General features: G+C 39.8%; 1 long non-coding RNA gene across 1 annotated transcript in view; it reads right to left on the bottom strand.

The window, feature by feature from the left end:
- Positions 1-16384, bottom strand: part of LOC311079285 — a 93568-nt gene extending 77184 nt beyond the window's left edge. Inside the window, exon 1 of the long non-coding RNA XR_014605383.1 lies at positions 16077-16384. This is a non-coding gene — a long non-coding RNA (uncharacterized lncRNA). The remainder of the gene's footprint in view (positions 1-16076) is intronic.
- Between the last annotated feature and the right edge of the window lie 9525 nt (positions 16385-25909).

Genomic DNA, 25909 nt, shown 5'->3' with positions numbered 1-25909 from the left:
AGTGTTTAACATTAATGTCACCAAATATTAAATTATTTAGCATTTTCTTGTTCTTAGAAATATCATAAAATGCTGACAAATACATTACACAAATGCTCAAAAAAGATATATTGTACAACTATATCTCGAATACAGCACTAGTGTCATTAGTTTGTTTTTAGTAGCAATACTCACAACTGTTTAACACAAATGTCACCAAATATTGAAATATTATGCATTTTGTTCTTAGAAATATTATATATTAAAAAAAAAACGTATCACATGCAAACATCACCAAATATAAAATTATTTTGCACTTTATTGTGTAATCTTTTGCAGACACCAACATAAATGCAAAATAAAACAAAAATACAAATACAAAAATAAATAAATTGGGTAACACTTTACAGTGTCCTTGTTCCTATGTTACATGTACTTACCATTGTAATAACAGTAAAATATGCATAATTACATGCAACTAACCCTCAACCAAACCCTATGCCTAACCCTAACCATATTGTAAGTACATGTAGTTGCTTAATATTACTCAGTACTTAAATATATAATTACACTGTAACGATGACACCTTAAAATAAAGTGTAACCAAAAATCTTTTTTTACTGACCTCAAACCTTTGAACAGTAGTATACATATCAAATTTAGCGCACCAAATGAGATGCAGATTTTTGCTGTTTACGTGGATGTATCAAGGTCTGAGCAAAAACAGACTACAAAAAGTCCTATCAAACTCATTCAGAACAGTTATAAACACATAACTGAATATGTGTTAAAATCCAGTGATAACCCCTCTGAGAACTTTGAACTTCACCCTGGGCGTGAAAAGGGACCAGTTTTAGCATCTCTGTTTAGTTTAAAGTACATACTTTAACATTCGTCTAAAACTGGCAGGCTTGTTGAATAGTGCACCTGTGTCTATAATCCATACCTACCCCAGCTGTCTCACCCCAATCCAGGTGTGTCTGTTTCACTGGATGCTACTATTAGCATTGCTAATGATCCAAATCTCCATACTTCTCTATATAATTAGCGGTAAAGATGACAAGCGACAGTCTAAAAAAACCATGTGCTTTACTGTAGAGTGCCGATCAGCTGCAAGAGGAGGAGATTGAGACATATGCAACAACAGAGCTTCAACACTTAATGGAGGACATAAGTACATCTTATAATATTAGTAGCCAGTGACCACAAGCATCTCAGAAAGTTTTTCAAATAAGAAAACAATAAATCCTACACTAATACTAACAATGTGAAAAGCCAAGAGTCATTTAAGCATAGATTATTTTTCTCTTAATTGTATTCAATGCTCTCAAAAAATGGCACCAGGCCATAAACAGCACATTACGCTCATTTGTAACTGCTTAAGACGCTCTTAGGGATCTTTTATTGTTATTATGAACACAAGTTTTCGATTTTTTGATTTAAATTTAAAAGGCAGCTATATACAGTATTTCCATGTATAAAGAACCAATTTATACTAATATCCAAATTAAAATTAATATTATAATTATGTAAAATATTATTTGGAACATATTTGTTCCCTCGAAGTGTCTTGGCTTGATGCTTTAGGAATGCTTTGAGTGAGCCGGTGTCTAAAGCATGTGTTTACACACGCCAATCAGCGATTGGCTGAGTGTGATGATGTAGCAAAATAGTGAAATAACATAGTACAGCACCGAAATCATAAATAGACACCATGCTAGTCAGTTGCCAGCTTCTTTGTTTTCAGAAGTCGCATGTTTGGGTACGTGTTTGCTGATTTGTGTGTGTTTGAAAAAGATATAGGAGTTAAATTCCACCATGTCAGGAAATAAGTTCAGAAGATGTGTGACGGCGTGTCCGCGATACATTACGGGCAACAACTCACACAACGTGTGTAATCTGTATGGGTGAGGAGTAGGGCTACACTATAAATCGCAATTTACATGTAATCACACAAACCGACTTGGCTTAACGCGATCAAGAAATTGCAAAGGCTGCGATTATTTTTCATCTCCACAAGTTTTATCTCCACAAGCTCTGATGACGCTTGGCTCTATTTGATGAGAGCCAAGCTCCTGCACCCCATGTGTCGAGTCCCATGGCTCAGCGACTTTGGTCATGGGGTTCACAGACAGAGTTAGTGGACGGGGAGTGAGAGATTGGTGGTCGAGCCCTTTCCAAGGACCCCGTACTGGATCTTGAGGCTCGCGCTAAGATTTATTTGGACCAGAACGAGGAACTCATGTTGTCTGTATCTGATTCTGAGGAGTTAGATGCAGACAGACAGGCAGGTGCGTTAGAAGAGCAGCCCTCTTAGTCAGTCATGTTTGAGGAGCTGCTTGAGGTTGTGAATCATGAAAACAGACAGACCACGCAACCTGTTCCATTTATGGCTGGTCAGCCAGTTGTTTTGCAGGCTTTCTTCTCTCCTCCTCATGCTAAGCAAGAGCAAGAAAGTCTGCAATAGTTCTGCCCAGTCCGTGCTTTGAGGATCTACGTCCACAGCTCAGAGTGGCGCAAGTCCTCTAAGCTCCTGGTCTGCTTTGGTGGCCGCCATAGAGGGAATGCAAAGCAGCGCATCTCGCACTGGATCACTGACACAACCTCCCTCTCCTGTGAGGCACGCAGAATGGCTTCACCGCCAGAGATGGCAAAAGTACTCACTTCTCGTACTCAAGTAGAAGTACAGATACTTGTGTTAAAAAATACTCTGGTAAAAGTAGAAGTACTGATTTAACTTCTTTACTCAAGTAAAAGTAACAAAGTACAGGCTTGGAAATTTACTTAAAGTATAAAAGTAAAAGTAGCCTTGCGAATGATAACCATTTTTTTTTATGCAAAGCTACCTGGACCACACAAATGTTACTAGAGTGCAAGCTGAGAAACTTAAGTGTATATGGAAAAAAGGTTATTTATATGCCATTGCCTAACGTTACATTTTAAATGGATGTCTGCCAATAGGCCTAAAACATCACATAGCCTATATGTGACTCTGGATCACAAAACCAGTCACATGGGTAAAGTTTTTGAAATTGAGATGTATACATCATATGAAAGCTGAATAAATAAGCTTTCCATTGATGTGTGGTTTGTTGGGATAGGACAATGTTTGGTCAAGATACAACTATTTGAAAATCTGGAATCTGAGGGTCCAAAAAAATTGAAACATTGAGAAAATCACCCTTAAAGTTGTCCATTTATGTTCGTGATTGTGCTGCATTCACTCACAAAAATAAATGTTTTATATATTTACAATAGGAAATTTACAAAATATCTTCATGGAACATGATCTTTACTTAATATCCTAATGATTTGTGGCATAAAAGAAAAAATTATAATTTTGACCCATACAATGTATTGTACAAATGCGACTTGTGACTGGTTTTGTGGTCCAGGGTCACATATGATTATTGTGACAGAGACTCATCCAGGTTAATGAGATTCTGACTGAGTAGCAATATATATGAATTCAATTAAATTGTGATTCTGTGAGAATTCACAGACCCAGTTTCTCTTTTTTTAATCTTCCCCTTAACATTTAAAGGAATCTACATGTAATAGGCTATGTAATGATTTTTCCGCGAATGAATGCCGCCGAATCTGTCGAGTCGTCTTGTAGTGGTGGATCAAGTGTGCAACATATATTCCCATATCCCATTCATTTGACCGTTCACAAAGACAGTCCCAAACCATTCCCTTCCGTTGCCTTTAGTTACTGTTGCTATGTCCGACAAGCGACGCCGCTCTTACGCCACACCATGTTCTCACACACAAACACACATCACGGAGCAGAGAGGACACTGACAAGGGGCTGACAGACAGGACAGACCAGGCTATTTTTTATATGAAACAAAGACTCACCTTTCATATTTGGTAATTTTTTAAAGAAATGTAAACAATAAATACCGTTTTGTGTCTCTTTAATGTGTCGTGACAGATCGATGTAGAGCATCAGTTAAAGCTGCTCGTGAACCGATCATCTCTTCCTTCTAGTTAATTTATAGCATCAAATAAACATGAATGAACATAAGGAGGAATGATTTTTTTACGTGAAAAGATGTCGGTGCACTTAGTTTTTCAAGTTTAAATCCTCCAATGTTAATCTACTAACTCTCCTGACTGCTTTGTCGGACAAAATGGCGGATTATGATTGGTCACATCGCCTGTCAATCCATACTCCCTGTGAAGGGTTGATGACGCAAAAATAATAACAACTCCACTGAAATAATTTGAAACTAAAGTAACGAGCCATTTTTTTTTAAATGTAAGGAGTAGAAAGTACCGATATTCATGTTAAAATGTAAGGAGTAAAAGTAAAAAGTCGGCACAAAAATAAATAGTAAAGTAAAGTAAAAATATCTGAAAAATCTACTTGAGTACAGTAACAAAGTATTTGTACTTCGTTACTTCCCATCTCTGTTCACCGCTAGGAGTTAGGACCCACTCCACTAGGAGTATTGCATCATCCAGAGCTCTTGCTAGGGGTGCACCATTGCAAGATGTTTGTGCTGCGGCAGGCTGGTCCTCTCCGCACACTTTCATCAGGTTCTAGAGTCTTTACACGGATTCAACCCCAGGGCCTCAGGTCCTTCAGAATTAATCCAGTCTAATCCAGTGCCGAAACACAGCCTTGTGGGGCAGGCATTGTCCAGTGGCGTGGCAACGTTGGCATTAAAGTCCCCATAACATCAAGCCATGACACAGCGTTGAGTTCCATTAGAAAGGGAACGTCTTAGGTTATGTAGGTAACATGGTTCCCTTAGAGGGGAACAAGCCGCTGTGTCGGCCTGCCATTCCCCTGGCCACGTCTACACGTCTTCTTCAGGTGAACGAGCTGCCGCATTGGCCTGCCATGCCCCTGGCCACGCCTGCTTCCGACAATAAGAATCTGGCGCCACTCTGGCATAGCATCTATTAATGATTTATGTGACATACAACGCGTCGCTACGTCATCACCCTCAGCCAATCACAGATTGCCGTGTGTAAACGCGCTTCAGACACCGGCTCACGCGAAGTGTTTTCCATAGCGTCAAGCCATGATGTAGTGTCTCGTTCCTCTCTCAGGGAACCGGGTTACATTATGTAACCTGAGACATTTTCTTTTGTTACATTATTGATTTTGTTTGTTTGTTTGTTTAAACTTACTGTAGTACTATGCTGTTGATATATTATCAATTAAAATCATTTTTATTATTTAGTTAGTGTTTTTTTTTTTTTTCTCAACTTTTCCACGGAAATTAAACAGTCCCCGATTACTTTGATTTATAATCCTCCAACAGAGAAAAAATGGGAGAGACAGAGGGTGAGTGAATGGGTCGATGGCAAATAAAAATGTGTGAGATAATGAAACAGAAATTTAAAATGTCATGTAATTTCTAGTCACTATAGTACTACACTGTTGATGTATTATTTAAAACAATGTATTTACTTTAATCTTGATTTTTTTTTGTTTTTTTTATTGTTCATGTTTTAATTTACTTACATTTTTTAAATGTTTTTTTCTCAAAACCTTTCCATGGACCCCTTAGCATTCCCTTGCGGCCCCCTGGGGGTCCCCCGACCCCAGTTTGAAAATCCCTAATTTAGAAGCATATTTTTTCTCTATTAAATTATGTGTGAATGTTGTTAAAAACTGGATCCCCTGATAAAGTTTGTGGATGATGTGTGTGCATATGAGTTTGACTCCCCGTGCTGTGTTTTGGGCTCTAGGGCAGCCCGGTCTCTGGGGTTTCTAAATGTCAACGACCTGAGGGCCTGACTCTCTTTCTAGCATCCCTAACACACACATCAGTCAGCCTCTGATTCTGCTCTCTGCCTGATAACACTCGCTCATTCATCATGCTAATGAATCAAGCAAATTCATCATCTATCTCATTCCACTTTCAGCACTCAATGTACACATTCACTCTGTCTCTGAAAAGACTAGGCTGCTTCGACTTGTCTCCTTCCCTTTTCTGCTCTCTCTCTCCGAAGCGGAAGCGCTAGAGGTGTAAGTTGAGAGGTGTGTGTGTGTTCTAGCGCGAGGAAAAGGTTCAGTCTATGTGTCTATCTTCTCTCAGCCTCTGGGAGTTGATACCAATCGGCCCCCACCTGCTAAACTTACTGACGTGCCTCCGCTTTGCCTTCTGCTCAGCTTGACTAACATAAATATGTAATTGGAGCACAAACAACTATGAATGTATGTGTGTGTGTGTGTGTGTGTGTGTGTGTGCATGCGTGCGTGCGTGTGTGTGTGTAAGTGAAAATGTGGTTTAAATGCTGTAAGCCTACACTCCCTTGCCACCTTACCTAACAGTATTGTGTCAAGCGCATTGGGAGCGTTGTAAAGATCAGGAGTGTGACAGTGAGCATGTGAGACACACATATACACACACGCACACACTCACGCCGTAGAGGCAGAAAAGCAGCATGAGGGGCAATAAAGCAGCGCACACGGGTAGGCAGATGAGAGGAGAGCGGAAACGTAAAACAGCATGAGGACTCGGTTGGTGACGACATCCTAGCGGAGGTTAAACAGGCCCCGATTACCTTGATTTATAATCCTCCACCAGTGTCAGAGAAAAAGAGGGAGAGACAGAGGGAGAGTGAAATGGACAATGGGAAATAAAGATGTGTGAGATGATGACAAGTAGATTTTTTTTTAAAGTCCAGATTAAAAAAAAACAAGCAAGTATGCATACTTGTGCAAATTTCTTAGAAATGTAAAAAAAAGTCTTTAGAAAATGTTTGATTGAAGTTAAGTACCTATCAAGTAAAAAGTAATACAATATCATCCTTACATTACATTCATTACAAGTAAGTTTAAATGGTAATTTCTAACGTTTTTGAAATAAGTCTTATGCTTACCAAGGTTCCATTAATTTGATCAAAAACAGTATTGTGAAGTGTTATAATTTAAATTAACTGTTTTTCTATTTTAATATATTGGATTTATTATTTCGATGGCTTTTTGATGTCTGGAAGTTGAATTTTCAGCAGTCATTACTTATTACACCATTTTATTATCAATAAATAATATTTTTATGAAAAACCATGATATATTTTTTATAAATTTATTTAAAAAATAAATATTTTGTAACATTATAAATGACTACTATCATTTTTGAACAATTTAATGTATCCTTGCAGAATAAAAGTATGAATTAGTATTTATTAATTTTTGGAAAGTATAGTATAAAGTTTAAATAGATTTTCAGTGTACACATTTTAAAACCTTATATTCACTATACACATTATTAAAGTGTACAAACAACACATTATTATATCACTCATTGCATTTCCAAAATAAGCTTTCAAACATATTTTAAAGATTACTAATATCATGAAGATTTCTTGAGGTTAAAAAATAGCCTACTGAAATATTACTTATCTCTGAACAGTTGCACTACCACCTTAACAATTCTAACTAAAAGACCAAAAAGAAAAATCTAAAACCACTTAATTCAGAAACTGAGTACATGTTCATCATAAAAGAGGCACATTCTTATGCACTACATTTTTAAATTACTTAATATATCTGTAAAAAAAAGAAAATGCATGAAGTTCAAGTTCATTTTAAGTTCAAGTTCATTTTATTTATAAAGCATATTTAAAAACAGACCAAAGTGCTATACAAAAAAAATACATATATATATATATATATATATATATATATATATATATATATATATATATATATATATACCACATTAAAAATCCAACTATAAACACTTAAAGACAGAGTACTGAAAAAAAAACAACAACAACTAGAAACATTAAAAAAAACACCAGTTAGTAAACCAGGGAGAAGACTGAAGACTGCAATAACAACAAAAAATGAGAGAAAAAGTGAGAGACTTGACATGAAACATAAGAAGTGGGGACAGAGAGAGTGTTGGACAGAGGGAGATTGAGAGAAATGAAGAGTGGTTTGTCTCACTGCTGAATCTGTGAGAGCAGAGGCGTCCACTAAAGTGCCTGAGGGAGTTCAGTCCTTCTGCTCTCTGTCTGTCTCTCTCTGAGATTAAGACCGAAATTCCTCATGTCTATGAGGAGGAGAAAAAGAAGGAAAGAGAGTGAGAAACCCAGCATTCCTTCAGCAGCCCAGCGCTGTGCCGCTGCCACAACAAAAGAGCCATTCAGGGGGGCCCCGCTTTAAAAAGTTGAAGAGTATGTCTAATTTTGGTCAAAGTTCATTAGAAAGCACAAAAGCAGGAGCTCACTCAGAACATAAGGACAGTCACAGAGGCAAGTGCTTCGTGCCAGCGCTGATAAGACGGGACGGGCGACTACAAAGCGCTCCTTAAGAGGACTTTAAAAAGAGGAAAGGAAAGAGAGAAGCAGAGAAGAAAGAGGGAGAGGGGAAAAAAGAAGGGGTCTGTATACTTCAATTGGAAAATGTCATGGTTTTAATGCAGTCATGTCAATGTGTATTAATGCAAGGGGTTAAACTAGTAGAGGGCAACATTTGAATATAATATCAAGCAAATGAACAGCTAATAGCTGTAAAAAAATAAATAAATGAATAAATGAAATAAAATCACAATAATAATAATAATAATAATAATAAACAGTGCAGATTTACTAATTTTTGTGTTATATTTATCTTGGCCTTGACACCTAGCTGGGAGAGTGTGGTGATTGCTTTATTATATATATTGCATTTAAATTGTTGCTGTTATCCAATTCAAAATAATGGAATAAAAACTGACTGTACTGTGAAGTGTAAAATCTAAATTTTAATCTAGATAAAATTTCTCAGAAATGTAAGCATTTTTGGAAAAAAATAAAAACGTTTTCTACAAAACTAGTAGTAAACTTGAGTAACTATAAATTAAAAACTAATACAACATTATTAATGGAATAACCAAACATGTACATTCATAAAAGAGAAATGTTCAATCAAAATCATTCAGCGATATGAAAATGTGCCTTTTTGAGAATGAAACAAACTGTTTCGTTATTGAATGCAGATTTTAAAAGCATTTCCACAGTGCTCCTAAGGAGAGGCCGACAGTGGAGATGGCCTATAATTGCTAAAGCGAGTCCTAGTGTTGTAAATGGATATTGGAGATTAGATCTCCCAACTGGAGGGGCATGTCATTTTCCTATTTTTCCTCCTATTGATTTTGCTTGCTTTTATACTGTCATGGCCAGAGAGGTTAACCCCTTCTGCGCTGGGCAAACTCCTCTACTCGAAGCCAACATAAACTGAGGAATGACCTTTTAATCGGTGGACAAGTTGGCACCCGCAGATCAATTCAATCAACCTGACAAATTTCTCGTTTTATCAGGACCAGAACACAATCCGAATCAATCAACTTGCTTCTGATCAGGTAACGATTAACCCTCTTCTCCTGCCTTGTGTTTGCAATACTGACAGAGCGGCATATTTCAGACATGCTTCGTTTCATTGCACATACACACTCACACACACACAGCACCCTTTCCCTCCCGCTGAGTGTGTGCTGGCTTATAGGAGCCATGCTCGCTCACTCCTAATCTCCTAATCAATAGTGAAGGCTCCCAATTAACCAAGGCCTGAAAGCCTCATATGGCCCCCTAGCATTGCTGCCATGTGGCTCTTCTCTCTCTATCTGTATGTGTTTGTGTCACATGTGTGACCGTGAACCCATCCCCCAAACGACATCTCGAACAGACAAACATACACACGCTGTGTTCGCAGAATCAAGTGGTTTACAGGCAACTTAACCCTCTTTCTAATACACATTCCCTCGCTCCTACTCTCGGTAGTGCCACAGGCTTATTTTAAGTGTCTCTTCTGCTGGATTATTTCCTGATGCTTTGGGCTATGTTTGGTGTGACAGCAGCAGTATGTCAGGGCCTGATTTGACTGCAGGGCGAGTGTGTGTTAATACTGAGTGAACGGTGACAAGGCCTTATGAAAGGTAACTTCAGGCTCTACACAAAAAAAAAAAGATGGTTTGTGGCTTTTCCTTTTCAGGAACAATAGAGGAAAATGCACACACACACACAAATCCACAGCTGAAAGACGCATTTAAGTGCCACCTGCGAGCCTATTAACCGAATATGCCTAGCAACCGCTTGTCTGCCTTATTGTTCCGCGTACAATCCCCTCCATTAAGTTCAAGCAACATGTCTATTTTAACCAGCACCTGACATTTAAAGGCAAAAGCGAGCCAAGTGTACTTAACTACCGAGTGACTTTAAGGACAAGTCTGAGATCGGTTTTACACGCGACTAATTATTGAGAGTAGAAACAGTCGGCGGAGTAGACCGCAAGGGATTGCCGCTTCGGCTTGTAAGGTGAGACTCTCACGTCTGACTTTATCTCCCGCTCCCCATCCCCTCTCTATTCTTTGCGTTATTTTTACGTCTCCCTCAGCGCCCGGAGATAACGGCTCGTCAATATTTAATGGACATGCTCCAACGAGAGAGCGGCGGCGACAGGGAGTGAATGATATTTTGCTGTCAGAAGCCTATCTGATCAGCAGCTGTCCACAGGGGTGCGGGCCCTTGAGCCGATATAATTCTCTTAGAGCGGGATGAAGACCAGGACAGGAGAGAGGCCTCATCTCCATCCAAGCCCCCTCAACCACACACCAATCAGTCTACCACTATGGACTTAGGCTACCATCAGGCTAATGAAAACAAATGACTTATCAAGCTCCAGACAAACCAATTTCAGACATTCATCATGGCCCACATGGATTTCGGAAATCCCATCAAGTCTGTCCCCCTGTCGTTGTTCTCACCGCATCTCCGATCCCACATGACTGACTGTCCTCGTCCCGTTCCTCATCCGTTTCAGCCTCATAAAGTCTTACTCGTCTAACAGACAGGCCTCGACGGTGGCACACAATGCAATAGTGCTCATGAAGGCTGCAATTTAGCAGCAATTTAGTCACACGGTTTCGGAAACATTGCGAACGCTTTTGGATGCCAGGCTGACGTGTTGGTAAATGTTGTCTCGACATCAGCCAAGATGACATTAGGCTGCGTAACTGCTAAGGGGTTTAAGGGTGGCTCATGTGCGGAGATTGAAGCTCATTGATGCTGGGGTAGATTTGAGTGATGTTGTCCAACTTGTGTAATTGTCAAATCGCAAAATGAAAGTTGCTGTAGCTGTTGGGAACTGATTGATGGTCAGGTGGCAGTTTGATTTGGACAGGAGGGAAGTTCTCATCAGATGGATGGACCACCGCCAGCCTGCAGTGGGACAAAGACTAAGGCAGGGAAGTGACTGAGAAACTAAGTTGCAATGCTGTCAAACACATTCGCATCCTGGGTTGCCAGGACTTGAATCAGACGGCTCTGTGCGCATTCTCACTTTATATAACTGTCAGAGTAACTAAGTTTAATGTGACCTGTAACCTGAAGGCTTATGAGCACCTTTTTTTAGCATATAAATGTTCTGTAATTAAGTTCCACAAAACAGACTGAAAATTACAAACTAAACAGTCATGTTCTGCTTAATGGCTGTTGGATAGGGATGTGCCCAAAGCCGAATACCTATACCTAGGAAAAATATTTGGCAGACTCATTCACTCGTTGTGTTTGTCTAAAATCTAGTCTAAAATGCATATACCAAGTTATAATAATAATAATAATAATAGTATGCTGATTTCATACGATTTTGTAAAACATTTAAAAGTTTAAATTTAAATGATAAATATGTTTTAGCTGTAAGTCATGTTAGGTGTGAAATGCATTTGTTAAATAAATTAATGGAGAGGGCAAAAAAAGAAAAGTTATTAACCCAGAAAACATGCACACTTACACGTTCTGCTCCTTTTACAGGTCAACTGTATCAGTTGAATCTAACAAAAGCGAGAGAATGGTTAAGAAGAAGAAAAGTGTGCACCCATCAATCAGCATTAAGCAGGGCTGACTTTTACTGAAGCCCCTGGATCTTATGGGCTCTTAAAACCTACCAAACGTGCCATATGGAGGAAGCCATACATGACATGTTTGCCCTGAAAAGAGCCTGCAATATGATCACCCAACTGTGGACTTGGTGCTCCAGAACATGGTGTATTGCTGTGGAAAATAAACCCATGTACTATATGAGAAAGTGTACTCTACTGTAGCTTTATGTCTTGGGTGCTTGGGAGCTCTGATCTTTAATAGGTTTCCTGTCCTTCCCCTCCCTGATCAGAGTGTTAAGAGGAAACAATGGCTAATTACAGAATAAGGTTAGTGAGAATGGGAGAATTGGGACCCCACCCCCCCTCCTCTGTTCTTAATGAGCTCTGGGTCTGACCTTGTACAGCCAACACTCCCTGGTATATCACTGAAGCACGCACACACATATGCCCAGCCTTTTTTACTAATTGAACTTCCACTAAACATGAGTTGTCCTGTCACGCTCACAACTTTAACATATACTAAACAACCAACAATGAGAATCTTGCTTATTCATCATTTACTCATCCCCATTTCATTCCAGAACTGTATTATTTTCTTTCTTCCATGAAACACGGACACACAGAAATCCACAATGTCGAAGCGGATGGTGATTGATACAGCCAAGCTCCAAACAAACGCCACCATGAAAGTATCATAAAAGTTACCCATAAGACTTGTATGCTAGGTTCTATAAATTTCAGAACAGATTTGCAAACCAATAGTAATTTTTCTTTTCAATATATTAATATATATGAATTTGATACATTTATGAATTAGAATCTCTTTTATAATTTCCAGCAATTTTCTAAGTTAACAGAGGAAATATATGTATGAAAAAAAAAACAATACTAATATTATTTATTATTATTATTATAAGTATTTTTATTCATAAACACCTTTTTTGACTCCCCTTTAAACTTAGCAGGATTATTCAGCATCTAATTTTGTTACGGAAAAGAGCAGCTCAGGCATTTTGCTTAAGATCTCATTTTGTGTTTCACAGATGAAAATAACATCAAATTGATGTTAAATGACCCAAAAGCCTTTTTGCGCAGTTGCATCCATGATTTTAAGTAGTGCCAACAGTTGTGCTTAACTTAGTGATAGTAGCGACAGCAGTTGTAATAGTGGTAATATAGTAACAGCAATATTTTCAGTATAAAACATCCGTAATAAATAGATATAGCTGTTGATGTAATATTTAGGCTGTAATACTCGAGCCAGTACAAATGAAAGAGGTGTTGTGGATCAATAAAACTGCACTGTTCATCAACCGTTATACAGTCCATGATAATAAACATCCAGTATAATATACATACTGTATTTCTCAAAAGTATAACAGCTATATATTGCAAGAGAACAACAGAACCCCCATTGTTTGCAAATTAAGTGCTTCTCACTTGTCCCTGTAATCTTCAACAGGCCTTAAGAGAAAACAAGAGCAATGAAAAATGGCACTGAAATATAATATCAAAACAGCAATTTTACACTTAAATTAATCAGTTTTTCTCTGTATCAGACCAGCAGAGTGTTCAATTTGCAAATCTCTCCCTTTCCCTGGTCTCTCTCTGCCAGGCGTGTGTGGAGGTAGAGGGAAAAAATGCGAGCAGAACCGCAGAACAGTTAATAGTAGCACTGCAATAACAATAAAATGTCATCAATCTGCGGTGCCTCCTGCTTCTGTCACACCAAGTTTGTACAGATTAATGATATTAGGCCCGAGTCGCAGGCAGCGGTCTTAAAGGCACAGCAACCCGTGCAAACAAACAATGCCAACAGACAGGGGAGGGAGGGACAGATGAAAGGAGGTAGAGAGAGATGGCATAGTACTTGCCAGTCACTCGGCTGTAAGCAGATGGCATGATGGAGAAGAGAGAGAGAGAGAGAGAAGGAAAGAGAGAGTAGCTGAAGCCATCGGATGGACTGATGTTTGAAAAGGGAGGAGGGGAGAGGGGAAAACAGCCGACAGATGACTGTTCAATTAAAAAGGGCACTTCAGGGTGGAGAGAGGCAAGAGAAAAGGGAACGAGAGAGAGCAAAACAGAGAGAATGAGGAGGGACGAGGGAGAACGAGAAGGGAAGACACTTGAGGATCGTGTGGAACAGATTACTGGAAGCATGTAGACAAAACACACTACGCCGTCGTATCCAGAGATTTTCACACTATCGCTACTCACAGACAATCGCACAAACACACACGTACATGCGCATATGCGACGGCTTGGCTAAGGTGTTCACGGCTGCACTGTTTGTGTTTTCATCCATCTGTGTGCCTGGTGGTGACATATCAGCCAAGTGCCTCAATCAATGACACACTCTGGGGGTACTGAGAGCCCGCCATGTCAGCTTTTTAACCCCTTGCAAGTAACAGATCCGTTTTCAAACTCCCAGCGGCACTAATGCCAGCCACCATCATCATCACCACAAAATCTGCTCTGGGGCAGGAGGTGAAACAGAGCCCGCACCTCCTGAGTCCCTACTAGATCTCTGGGAGAAGACTTCCACGTCTCCATTACGTACCCTGCTGCAACATGGGGGAGACCGCAGCAACCAGGTCTCATTTAGCATTAACTTTTGTAGCCAGGGTCAACTATGTCCCAGAATAGACTACATCCAAATGTGTGTTTTAATGGTTAACACACATGATCTGGACTATTTAGTTGTGGGGCAACAAAAGTTTAGCCTGTATTTTATAATATAGTAACAGGTTTCCAGATGGTCCAAGTTAGTAAGGGTGTCGCAATATACCAGTTAATTCACAATAATCATGCTATTTGAAAAATGAATTTTTGATATCATGTTAATAAACCACATATAAGATTGTATATAATCTAGCATCAGTAACTCTGGTTTCTGGCATCTTAACGCTGGTTGCCCTTCATGAAATGCAAAAACAGCATAGTTAGTATAGTCATGATGAAGGAAATGACAGATGAAAGCAAGACACTGGACCCGCAACCAAAAAAGTGTGAGAACTTTTAGATTCTGTATATACGACAGGTCTGCAGGAACTGGCAATTTTTTTTAAAAAAAAATGTATAGCTAGTTACAAACTTTCTCTCTGCCTCCCTAAACTCATACTTTAAGTGTGATCCATTGGCTAAAAAAGATAAAACACACAAAAGTTAAAAATAAATAAAAAATCAACATGTCTATAGATAAATATCATTCTCATGATTTCTTTTGGCCATGATATTCGTGTAGTGAAAATCTGATATTGTGATAGCCCTTGTCATTAAATGGTTGACCACCATGTTCCAAAAACTGTGGGTGACTAGTGGGTACACTGGGTAGCTGGTTTGTTTGTTGGTCTAGCAGCTGGTCTAGCAGCTTGTGCCGCCTAATGACCATCTTAGACCAGCTAGAAACCAGCTACCATGTTCCAAAACAGTTAGCGGCTTAAAGGGATAGTTCACCCAAAAATTAAAATTAGCCCATGATTTACTCACCCTCAAGTCATCCTAGGTGTATATGACATTCTTCTTTCAGACGAATACAATCGGAGTTATATTTAAAAAATGTCCTGGCTCTTCAAAGCTTTATAATGGCCGTTTCTGTTTTGAAGTCCATAAAAGTGCATCTATCCATCATAAAAGTGCTCCACACAGCTCCGGGGGGTTAATAAAGGCCTTCTGAAGCAAAGCAATGAGTTTGTGTAAGAAAAATATTAATATTTAACACATTACAAAGTAAAATTCTAGCTTCCGGCCAAACGGACTTGTGACGTCAGAAGTGGCGTAGTGCGTCATGGCGTAGCGTAAATAACAGCAGTACGTCGCATTACTCGCATTAATTGCACTTTAGACTAAGTGAAATCCGTATGTTCGATTGGCCGGAAGCTAGTTATTTTACTTTATAAAGTTTTAAATATCAAACGCATCACTTCTCGCTTCGCTTCAGTCGACCTTTATGAACCCCCCTGGAGCCGTGAGGAGCACTTTTATGATGGATAGATGCACTTTTATGATGGATAGATGCACTTTTATGGACTTCAAAACCAAAACGGCCATTCACTGCCATTTTAAAGCTTGGAAGAGCCAGGACATTTTTTAATATAACTTCCAATTGTATTCATCTGAAAGAAGAATGTCATATACACCTTGGATGACTTGAGGGTGAGTGAATCATGGGCTAATTTTTGGGTGAGCCATCCCTTTAAGCTGGACTTTCCACCAGGGGTTATTATCCATTAAGTGACAGTTTCTTAAAATATAAAATCATTTACTCACCCTAATGTCATTCCATACCCATATGACTTTCTTTCTTCTGTAAAAACCAAAAGAATATATTTAGCACAATGTTCAAGCAGTTCTTTTTTTCATAAATTGAACATGAATAGGGATCAAGGACAGATGTGAGTAATTCATACAGGTTTTGAATTGGTGCTTGCCTGTTCACACCAAGCACTGTAACTATAAAGATATAGTTCTAAAAATCGTTCTAAAAAAAATAAAAAAATAAAAATTTGCTGATTTTGACAGCAAATCAGAATCCATCCTGCTTTAAAGCACTCAAGCATTTAAAGCGGCCGACGACAAAACTTAACACACGTTCAAAATAAACAGAATGCACTCAAATAATCTTATCTCAAATGATGTTTCCTCTCCACTAACTGATTTCTTCCCTCCCACTCAAATGATGTGATTGAAATTAACCAGCGGCTGTCTGGTGATGCAAACTTTTTGAGTGTGTATTGTTTTTGTGGTAAAAGCGAACACTAGAGCCCCAATGGGAGTATTGCTCAGGTTCGAAGCCAGACGTCTGACTTGCCTATGAAGTACCAGGAGAACACTGTTTCTCTATTGCTCTGGTGCTCCGCCTAACCATAACTGTGGTAATGGTTCTAAGTAATCTCTGTAGTACACCTAACAGGAGTGAAAATAAAAGTGGTTCATGATGAAGGTGATGGCTACATCTCTATTTGTCTCTATGTCTCTCTCATTCCGTTTTCTTCATATCTTTGCAATATCTTCATGTGTAAGAAGCACAGCATGGCCGAATTAAGGGACACTTCAAAGCTTGCATGCTGAGTTTAATGACACAAAGCGTAGTGTGCGAGCCCTATTGTTTGGCCTCAACACGGCAATTCCTCCAACATTACACCATTGGATTTTTATGATAAGGAATTAGGGCTGTCCTGTAATTGTGCAGGGGGCTTGTGTAGGACCCAAGAGGACATGGTTGCTGAGGTGAAGACAGGGATAACACTCTTGCTACTGCCAACATGAAGGAAACAGAGAAATACAGAAAAATTACAGCAATATCGCCAGTCGTAGAGGATGTAAGAAAGCCGGTCTAGTAAACGTAATTCCCATAATCATCTGCTTATTTCATTTAGCATGAGAAAAAAAAAAAGAAAAAAAAATTGGTTGGCCAAGATAGTTGTGTTGTACTTCAAAATGCCATGAAAAGCATTTTAAATGTTAATCTTTGCAAATATGCGAGAAAAATGAGGGAAAAAAGAAGGAAAAAAAGACAGTGCGTGTGTGGTCCAGCTCTGGCCCGCAGGGACTATGAAGCTCGCAGTAGTAGAACATAGTGAAACCACCATACGCAGCAGCTGAAGTGGTGATACTAGTAGCACAGGCCCACTAGTCATGTCATGCTACACACAGACACTCACTTTTTGCTACGCCCGCATGAATGGAGGAGAAAAAAAGATTCCAGTTGCCTAGGAAACACTTCACTCTGATAATTATTACTGTAACTATCTCTGCACACCCCACCTATAATAGAAATGGATCATAAATTATAATCAGACTGGCAGACCTCTGTGGCGAGGGCTACTCACTGCTGCCACCCTCTGGATAAAGCCTCTCTGCCGCTCTCTGTCCCTGCTGTCTGTGTGTGTCTGAGAGAACCGAGGACACCCTGAGAGCGCCTTCTAATTTATGCTCTCCGCTGAACAGAAATTCAAATATTTATGTATTTGATGTTTTTAGACTGTTTTCAGAGAATAATTATTGAGTGCGGAAAAAATGCAGTTAACCGCCAATTGAAATATGGCTTCATGCAGGATTGCATGTCTTTAAATATTTAAAACTAGGAATTCCCATGGCCATATCCTAAGTAATCAAAAAACAATTAAATATTCTTCCAGTTGAGAAATTCTTTTTTGTTTGTTTATTTTTAAAATAATTTGTGCCTTTAAGAAAAAAAACAAGAAAAAAAAAACAAGAAAGTGGGGTTGTGCAATACTTGCAAAGTGAGCGTCCTACTTTTCTCTCTTCCCAAGAACTGGGAGGCAATAAATAAATAAATAAATAAATGTAAACTAAAAACTAAAAAGTCTAAAATAGCAGCATCATTAAGTTTAAGCAACCAGCCAAAAAGGAAAATAAGATAATTAACAGCATGGATCATCTTCATTTCATAGAGAACTTCAATAAATTGTGCACACTGTCCAATCCTGACAGACAATGAGACAGCTCTTCCATTGTTGAGGGGACATTTAAACATTTCGGTCTTTTAAAATGATTTAGTGAATGGGACTTGGACAGCGTGGAGATGTCTGGCAAGCAGACGCACGATGGTGAGGCTACAGCTGCCTTAAATGCAGTTCCATGAAATAGAAACTGTCTTAAATCAACCAAATACAGCTGATTTTAATTCAGCTCCCCTTTTGTGGTGTGGAAAAGTGGTTTTGATTCAAGACGAATGTGCAACAAAAAGGTCTTCACTGCTGTGCCAGCTTACCCAATTACTGGCAAACTGCTGGGTCTTAAACCAGCTATCACATGTAAACATTTCCTGCAGCCACCGCCCCCTCGGTTTTTACCAGGGCACTGCAAGTTCAGGGGTGGGGGGACGTCTACTCTGCCATGCCTTCTTCAATCAAACACATGATGCTGAGGTTTGGCACCCACAGAGGCAAAAAAAAAAAAAAAAAAAAAAGTTAATTATTTTTTAATTTCTGGAGTACCAAGCTGACAAACACCACTTATTTTGTTCAAGGAAAGAGAGGGAGAGAGAGAACAAGTGGCTCTGTGCATCACAAAACATCTGACTGTATTTAATCAGCTAGGAGTCTTGTGTCATTTTCACTCATTAACTTCTTGTGAATCATGGACAAGTTTCCTCCACTTGTCTCAAAAAGTGCACGCTGCTCTTTAATGCCAAATGTGGCTCTGCTATGAACGCACATCGGTTTCAAATTGCACAATCGCAAGGTCATCAGGCTGTGTGAGCATTTGATCTTTAAAGTTGACTCTTGTGCATAAAAATGCACGGAAAGTTATGCTGCAACAAAACTTTCAGATCTTAAAACAATGAAACTGCTGCTCCTACATAACAAGAGTAAGTTGGAAAAATTATAACAGCTTTGACAACTTTCTGAAAACGTAACTCTGAGACTTTCAAAAGCCCCCCGCTCACAGAGGTTTACGGCATGTTAGCAATATGTTAGATTCAGACTGTACAATGCAAATCATAGTGGAGATTCTCATTAGTAGGTATTGACAAGCCACATAAAACAGCCTTCTTATGTGCGCCCGCTCTCCATGCCAGCTTTTTCGGCTCACCTCACCTCTCCTCTCCTTTTGTCTCATCTTTCCGCCCGAGCTGTAGCCGTGCATATTTCAGATCGGCATGACAGACAGTGGAAATTATTTATCCTGGGTTCTGAGCTCGTGGCGAGCTGTTTAAGCATTCATACTAACAAAGGGCAGCGGAGTCACAACGAGGCTGACAAGGCCTCTCTCTTTTTCTCCCTCTCTCACACACACACACACACTGCAGCACTTTTCAGAAAGACTTTGTTTTTTTTTTTCATTCTCTGACCTTTGAAGCAGCTTAGGTTCACAAAACACTTCCAAACAGTTCCCTCTAATGGCCCCCTACTCAAACAATCGGCAGAACGCTCTGACCAAGATGATTGATCTCCGACAAGCAGCTCGATGTAGCTCCATGAATCATTAGATCAGCTCGGAGGTAAAGAGAGAGAGAGGGAGAGAGAGAGAGAGAGAGAGAGAGAGAGAGAGAGAGAGAGAGAGAGAGAGAGAGAGAGAGAGAGAGAGAGAGAGAGAGAGAGAGAGAGAGAGAGAGAGAGATTTACCAAACTGGTCTGCAAAGGTAAGGAAGGATGAAAAAAGAAGGCAGACATACTGCATGCAAATAAGCTTCCACGCAGCTGAGCATTTCAGAACTAGCAAAAAAAGAAAATCAAAAGATTGGTGCATATTTGACACATGAGGGAATCGAGCTTGGGTCTCATTTTATTATAACTCAACACAAATGGAGATTACTAGGATGCTACATACACTGTAAAAAAAAAATCTGTAGAAATTACAGTATTACTGGCAGCTGCTTGCCAGTAACTTACTGTTGATTTAAATTGATGTTATTTACTGGCAACAGTTTGTTCAAAGTTAAATGAACATTAAACATTAACAAGTCTTTATCTTTACAGAATAAAACTAAAATAACAGCCTCATGCAAAGCATTCTGGGAACCAAAATCTGAAGGAAAAAAACAGAAAAAGGTTGATGAAGATTTCTGGTTCCCAGAATGCTTTGCATTAGATTGTTATTTTATAGTTTTATTCTGTAAAGACAAAGACTTGTTAATGTTTAATGTTCATTTAACTTTGAACAAACTGTTGCCAGTAAATAACATCAATTTAAATCTACAGTAAGTTACTGGCAAGCAGCTGCAAAACTACAGCAATTGTTTTTACAGTGTATGTAACTGATTTTATATCAGTAGCATTTAAGCAGGCATCGCTATACCATCCTAGGGGGTGAGAATAAAACAGGGCACTAACATGTTGCTGAACATGTTATAATGCCCAAGGACAGCAAGCCCAGTCCATGCTGAGCAGAAACAGAGAGCAGAGGGGTGTGATAAAGAGAGAGAGAGAATGGGCAAAATTTAAAGAAAGAAAGAAAGAAAGAAAGAAAGAAAGAAAGAAAGAAAGAAAGAAAGAAAGAAAGAAAGAAAGTAAACGCGAGGTAAATGAAAGAGGAGATAAGAGGACAAGATGAGCACGCAGCAGTGGAGCATTTGAGACAGTGTGTCAGACTGATAAACACTTGTGTCTTTTCCTGCTCTTCATTGAACTATCACACAGCGTTTCTGAGGCAGCAGTGTTCTTTAATGTAGCGCTGTGTCGAGTAACTGAAAGGAGACCTGTCAAAGGTCAACGTGTGCAAGACACTGCTCACTGCAGGGAGGACTAGAGGAGATGAGAACAAAACAGCACATATCAGTACCCAAATACTTGAAGCACGAAGGAACCATTACATGTAAAGCATGTACATAGTAAACTGCTTTGCTTTTTTGTCACTTTATCAAAGGAGACCAATAAAGAGGTAATGATAGAAAAGATCGCTGGGATCGGGAAATTACAATTCAGACATTTAATAACTACAAATGAATTTAAAACTATCCTTTTTAACAAATGAAAAAAATATATATATATATTTGAACACAAAACCCAAGTACCATGTATGCAGCATCTTTCTTTTAAGAGAGGAAAACTCTCATTCAAACCATCGCATTAAGAGACATGTGGCCTGCGTGACCCTTGACTTAACTGAATCTGAACGCCATATCTAAGCCAGCAGATGCCGGGACACAGAAGTGGTCTTGTCTATTGCAGGCAGATGCGGGCAAGCAGAAAATGAACAAAAGCTGCCCTTGTCCCCTCCAGTGTTACTGTAAGAGAAAGATTCAAAGCCTGTCAGACTGGCTGTCAGACAGCACCACTGGAACCAGCAGAACATGACTATGGACAGACAGAGGTTCTCAGGGCCTTCCATACCTGTTCATGACTGCAATAGTCAGCAACTTCTAGCCCTCATTAGGTGTGTGAGACTGCAAATTTCGGTTGTCTCTTTTTAGAACAAACATAAAAACATGGATGGACATAAAGAATGGAAGGGAGGAAGTGGACGCCAAAAGTATAAATGTAAAAATGTGTAGTGATTAGAGCTGTCAAACGCACTTGTTAATTTATTGTGATTTATTACAAATAAAATAACTTAAAAATTAACACAATTTGATTAATTTTTGATGGTCCCTCAACAGACATTCTACTGAATACAAGTAATTTTGCAACTACATGTCAATTTATTCAACTAACCCAAACCTTAACCTAACAGTCTAACAATCTACTACAGTCTACTAATACTCTAATGAGAGTTAGTTGGCATGTAGTTGCAAAATTACTGGTAGTTGGTAGAACGTCTAATGTGGACTATCGAAATAAAGTGCAACCTTTTTTTTTTCTTTTTTTTTAAGTCTACCTCAGACAGATATTATATATTTGATATAATTACGGCAATTAATTTACTGAATTAATCACATCATGCAATGCATTTGAATAAATGTGAAACGATTGACAGATGATGATGAACTTGGTATGTTATTAATAATAATGCAAACTACAATAACAACTGACATGATACTGGTAATGTCAAGTAAATGCATGAATGTTTAAAAAGTTTATTTTTTCATTGCCATAAATAAATATCTTCCAAATATCAAAGCAGTAGAGCAAATGAATTGTACATGGACGAAATACATGATAATTAGATCAGTGACCTTTGCACAAGCTCAACAACTCTTCCCCATTGAGAGGTCAGAGGTCACGTTTCAACAACTCATGTTTACGCAAGCCTTACACAAACGCACAACACACTCCAAGAGGGCACAGGTCAACAGGTCAACTCTCTAAACACCTGTAGATTGACTGCTGTTTCTAGATGTACTGAAAGATGTTCAGCAAAACACAGAAACTTTTAAACTCTGTACGCAGGCCAAATTCTGCAAGTCACACGAGGCGGCGAAAGGAGGACATGCTTAAATCCCTCTAAATAGGAAGCATATGCACCAAGGCATTACTGTATATGGAGGACAAATTAAATAAAGCCAGTTAAGAGAAAGAATTTGTGGGACACAAACTCCATCTGCTGATGAAAACAGAATAGAGTAAGAAAGGTGTAAGAAATGAGGACACAAGAAGTAAGGGTGAGGAAGGGAAAGAAGGAGAGAAAAGGTGTGCTGATGGTACATCCTAAAGAAGGCAAAGGAAGACAAAAGAGGCACACTAACACCACTATGAGGAACGGGAATGGACAACTCTATAGATTTTTGCTCCCAGTGTAAAGACCATTGGGATTGTGTGGTGGCAGTGGGTGGGTCCCCTTTAAAACCTGACGTGTGTGTGGGGGGGGGGGGGGGGGGGGGAAGAAGCCCCAAACCTCCCCAACCCCCTCCAGCTGAGCGCCAAGGCTGCACAGATGCAAACTCCCCCCTGACCGTGCGCTTGCCAAGACGAGCTTCCGAACCCACACCAGCTGGGAGCCCTCTGATGAGGCCAACACATCCATTTCCGTGGTAACCGTGCCCCTCTCCCCTGTCCTCGCCAACGTACACACACACAAATACAAACACGCACAAAATCTAACTCCCACCCCCCATATTTGCCAGCAACAATATCACAGCACAGGGGCAGAGCACAGCTTAATACTGCCATTCATACACACAGGTGACTTGAACACAGAGTTGAGGACATACCACCACAATGATGAAGTTAAAATACAACATCATCTTTGTCTAATATCTCCAGTTGATGTATTAGAGTGTCAGGAACAAACAGGCAAAAACATTAAATTCAAATTTGGTTCAGAGCAGAAAAGCTTAAGACAGGAAGCCAAACCCAAATATCAATTCTAAAGCATTTAGGTGTCAGCTCAGCTTTTTTAACCGTATTGACCGATCTACACTTAACAGGAAGAAAAGACATGATGTAATGTTAGAACCAACAGAACCTCACAAAACACAGACACTGCTAAACTCACAACCACAGTCTGACAAAAATCTAACAGCTTGCTGAACATGTTCATTGTTTAGCTTCACCATTTAATAAACAATTAATGCAGAAACTAAAACATCCCACACATCGCACTCCTAATCAATAAAAAAATGCAATTCAATAGCACTTTGGCTATGAATATGCCAAAACCTTTTCCAAACTGAAAACTTCTGCAGCAGCAAATTAATCAACAATCTTGCCATACTGTGTGAACTCTCACTGAGATCCCATCAAAAACACATGACTGACATCTGTTGGGCCGAGCACAAACATGTTCTCTCACTCCCTCATGCACTACACAAACACACACACATCCATTGGCTGCGTGTTACTCAAAGCTATTAGCTTACTCCACTTCTGGCGTATCCATCCTCAGGGTAATCCAGTGAAGGAGAGACGCACGGCTGGGGAATAATGCAGCATTGTTGTGGGAATGTGAGAGATAGGGAAGAGGAGACAAGACAGCATTTATCAAGAGGAGCTGGTAAACATATAATCTCAATAAACTGCCAAGGTCAGGCAAACCACACCTGGCAGACATGAAGTGTTGAGGAATGGAATGGCATGAAACAGGAATTCAGATCCTGGAACAGGATCAGTGGCTCCTCCAGGTAACCTTGGGGTCTTTGTGCTCTTAGAAAGAGGACACCCAGTTCTGCACAACACCCAGATACATTTATCCAGCTCTTGCTTGCTCCAGTCAAGTGTCCTGGTTTTAAAATGGTGGTTCGGCGGCTGCTTGTTGAGGTTTTTTGAAGTGCCAGGGCCTCAGAGTGTGCTACACAAAGCCGGTAGCGGGCGTGCTAACACCAGAGCTGTGCCAAGAACAACAAGCCAAGCAAGCAGCTGTGCACTAGTGGGATGGCTTGCCCGAGGAATCAAAGATTGCCGCAGAAGAAAGAAAAACAACATTTCAAAGAAGTGGCACTCTTTACTGTCATTAGTCAAAGTCTGGAAACAAAGAGACAGAATCACAGGCCATAAGAGAACCCAGTGTCCACATGATCTTGAGAGACCGCTCAGGGTTAGCTTTAGCAGAAGTGTTAATGAGCTTTGATCAGGACATGCAGATGAAAGTTAGGATGAGTGAGCAGGCTAGCAGATGGGCAGAAACCCACTGAGATCTGAAAGAAACAGTGCACCAAGAACTAAAGAAGTAAAAGAGACAATATGAGGGATAGTCAACTCTGCATCCAGACAAGCACAATGGCGCCTGGGCTACAAGACCTGTTTTCCCAACTGAAAATGCCTTTACCAGTCAAGCCTTCTTGAGTGCAAGCTAGGAGTTAATGTTACATTCCAGTTAGTCTGTGCTCCTGGAGGAATTTTAGATTTGAGATGCACATATGATATCCAGTCTTTTCACTCCATTACAGTAAAGAGAGTGCTCTTAACCATTTCAGATGTTTCCTAAGGCGTAGCACCTGGGGCTCCCCTATCGAAGAATCACTCAAAGATCAAACGGCTAATATTCTTTTCTGTAGCTAAACCACTGCATTAATACCTAATGTCTCCGAATCACATTTCCGCTCTCACTTTACGCCATCATCACTAAAAAGCTGCATTATCTTTAAAGCTCCAACCTTAAGAGAAATAAAAAGGTGGGGAATGAAGGGAGAAACATCATCTTTTAAGTGGCGAATTTGGTCATTACCCAGGGAAAGAGTAAGAGATCTTTAACAGCACACTGTTTGCCCATGTAAAGATGAGGAAAGTGATAGAAAGGCACGAGAGACACGGTGTGACGGAGATGAACGGAGAAAGGATTCCTTCCGTTCTCGTGCCTTTGGCGAAAAACACTCGAGCCAGCGGTTAACCTCCATCCCCTTAGGACAGATACCGGAGCATCTGGCTGCTTCTAATACCCTCAGAGAGGACAGAGATGGAAAAAGGGAGGAAGATCCTGTGAAAGCAAGAGGGCATCCACATGCTTACAACCTTCCGACTGATCGGTGGCAATAGGCCACTGCCAAAAGCCTGACTCCTAAGCTCTCATCTCCCATTACCGGTGAGACAAAAGCAGGCCCTGAACTCCCCTTCACCCTAACCAATTACAAGCCCCCAGAGACAAGTCTCTGACCGCTCCAAGCCAACTCTACTTTTTTTTTTTTTTTTATCTCTGCCCTGTAATGTTGCAATGGATCTGAGCCTGCTGCTGCTGCAACTATTGCAACTGTGAAAACTGTGACATGCTGTGTCAGTTTCCTAGCATTCCTAAAGAAAAAGACAATGGATATCATTACAACA

The sequence above is a fragment of the Abramis brama genome, assembly GCF_963993115.1.
Source record: "Abramis brama genome assembly, chromosome: 3".
Taxonomy (NCBI): Eukaryota; Metazoa; Chordata; class Actinopteri; order Cypriniformes; family Leuciscidae; genus Abramis; species Abramis brama.
Note: the sequence above shows the minus strand (reverse complement) of the source record. Positions and strands in the feature narration are given on the sequence as shown.